The sequence below is a fragment of the Carassius carassius genome, chromosome 24 (genome assembly GCF_963082965.1).
Source record: "Carassius carassius chromosome 24, fCarCar2.1, whole genome shotgun sequence".
In the NCBI taxonomy this organism is placed as follows: Eukaryota; Metazoa; Chordata; class Actinopteri; order Cypriniformes; family Cyprinidae; genus Carassius; species Carassius carassius.
The window spans coordinates 16,215,495-16,218,323 of NC_081778.1; the positions used below are offsets into that span (position 1 = coordinate 16,215,495).

A 2,829-nucleotide genomic window follows, 5' to 3' on the forward strand; every position below is an offset into this window, starting at 1 on the left:
CCACTAACCTATATGTTACTACTACTAGATATTTTGTTGTACTACACTCTGTCCCATATTGTATTGCACACACAAACACATATAGACAGAAACCCACTTTTCTTGGCCATCCTGAGCAATTTGGTGTATGATTTATGTGAATATCATACATTGTTCCATCAAATTGAAATTCAAAGTTTAAGTAAGCAGATCTGGTAGATTTTAAGTTTATACTTAAAGATTTCAAGTTAAAAACAATTAAAATCTGAATACACTATTTCATACAATTAACTTTAAACCTTCATATAATCTCAATGTGAACACTTTCATTAGTATTAACTTTATTTTAACAAGCTTGTTTGCTAACATACTATTTTGTTATCATGCTAACAATAATATGTTATACAGCACCTGCTGTATGAGTGCAACAATATAAAGATTTTATTTGCTCTCAAATCAAGCCGCATGCACCACGTCACCATGATAGTTACTATCCTAAAACCAACATGAACAGAAATTCTTCTAAATTAGCACAAAACATTAATCAATACTCAATATCCCACTTAACAATAATTTTGCACAAAAAAAACCAATATATTACACTTAATTTTAGCATTTACTCTTCTATTCAAGTGCTGGGAAACAGACATCACAGCCGTTTCAGTTAAACTTAAGTTTGTTTAAATTAAAATAAATCATTTCATAAAACTCAAAACAATGAAACAGATCAGTTTACTTAAAATATATCAGTTATGTGAACTTGAAAGAAAAAGAAAGTGCTAAATACTCATAAAAGTTAATTTGACTGAACTAATTAGTTTAATTTAAGTTTGTCCTACTCAAACCAATTGATTATTTTGAGCGTTAGGGTTTACAGTAAGTTTCCAAACAGACATCAGGTTCAGACATGAGTAGTTACAGGGTAGAACATTACATTCGCCTATAGACTGGCACACAGGCCTACTAATGTCTAGGAAACCATCCAAATGTAAGTAATTCAACAATTGTTGGTCACATTGTTACAAAGTAAAAAAGTAAAGAATAGACAGTTAGGCTATAAGGAATGAATTATGCATTGTCAGTGTCCTGACCTTACTGTCAGCTCTCTTTCTTTTTCCTGCTGTTGGCTGCAGTGGTGCATCATGGTGAACTGGAGGCTGTAAGCAAAACAACTGTCACCATCCATGTCACTGCACAAAATAAAATCTTTACATCATCATATATGCTAGCATACTTCTCTGTCATGACATCCTAAAATTCTGTCAGGGACTTCAACACCAGTGCTGCAAAGGTACTGCTTGTACTGTTTATGTCTTCTGCCTTTTCCCTGAAACAAAAGACAATTTCAAGACAGTATATCATTATCCTATTATTTCCATTATTATTTATTATTAATATTATTAGAAGTACTGCTATACTAGGGCTTTCTTAATATTATTTTATTTATTATTATAATTATTATTAGTATTATTGTAGAAGTAGTAGGCCGACTACTACCATAATTATAAGAAGAAGAAGAACAAGAAAACATATAAAAAAAATTAAAATAATTATACAAATTATAATTACCTTCCTGTGTCTGTATTCTGTTGTCCTTGGTATTTTCTTATTAGTGACCAATAAGTAGGACTTGTAGTTTGATTGTACAGGTGGCATATTTGAATAACTATTGTTGTGCACTGCAACAGATCAAGATTCAAAAATCAAGACTAAGCAATAGATGGCTACGAATGGAAATATTCGGAATACTCTTTGTAACATTAACTAACCGACTACTGCCATGTAATTAAACGTTACTGAAGATGAAGTGCTTGAAACATGGCGCTTTTCCTTTACATGGTACCTGCTCAACTCGCCTCGACTCTTACGAAAAAAAGTACCTGGTAACATTAACGTTACCTGCTAACAGGTACTTTTTTATTACCACCTCAGCTAACGTTAGTTTCCAAGCGAGCTGAGACAATACCAAACTTTGTCGTGAAAGCGAAGGGTGGGGTGGGGGGGTCCTGAACAAACCCGCTTTTTTTTAAACAGTTTAGCCAGCGGGGTTTTTTTTTTGCTGCCTCCAGCATCATTTGAAACAAAACGTGTCTTCTGACTGTGGCAACAACAACACACCTTCTACGTTCTGTGTGTGTGTGTCGCGTTAGGTCACGGCAGTTGGCGCCGCTTTTTTTACAGTTCCGCGGAGGCTCCAGGCAGAGCTTTCGCCGTAGCCTACGTACACACACACATGACGGCTCCACGCACAGACCAGCGCACAAGTATAAACATCAGGCCACTTACATAGGCTGATGTTTATAACGTTACTTGTGTGCTGGTGTGTCCGTCGAGCCGGTGTTCTGACAAATAATGCTACCTATCAGATTATGCTACCAACACTGTATTTATCATACTGTAAGGGTAGGTTTAGGGTTGGGGTAGGTGTACATGTTAATAAAGCCTCACACCTTATTAATATCATGCATGAAGCAAAATCTGATAGGTAACACTTTTCGCTATCGAATTATGCTACCATTGGTTTTAATGGGAGGTAGCATTTTTCGACAAGGCAGCACAAATCGACAGAACACCGGCATATAAGACGAACAGCCATGCTTTTGAGGAGATACTAAAATCTGCAATGGAAAACGGACGCAGTGTGTCGAGGCGAGTCGAGCAGGTACAATGTAATGGAAAAACGCCATAATTAATAAGTCCTCCTATAGAGAACGCTCCAACCCTAGCGTTTACAGACCCATAGCTTATCTTTGAAGTGTTTGGCTTAGGTTCTAGTGAAGGTTAAACGTTAGCTAGTAACGTTAGTATAATGGAATTCGTCGTCGCTATGCAGCATGACCATTTAATGAA

The 2,829-nt window shown here is 36.1% G+C and overlaps 1 long non-coding RNA gene across 1 annotated transcript; it reads right to left on the reverse strand.

Annotated features, from left to right (window-relative positions):
• Window positions 1-1,070: 1,070 nt before the first annotated feature.
• LOC132103616 (uncharacterized) lies at window positions 1,071-1,669 on the reverse strand. The gene is made up of 3 exons (XR_009423415.1): window positions 1,549-1,669; window positions 1,214-1,306; window positions 1,071-1,136 (listed from the first exon to the last, which is right to left on the reverse strand). It is a non-coding gene; the product is annotated as an uncharacterized LOC132103616 (long non-coding RNA).
• Between the last annotated feature and the right edge of the window lie 1,160 nt (window positions 1,670-2,829).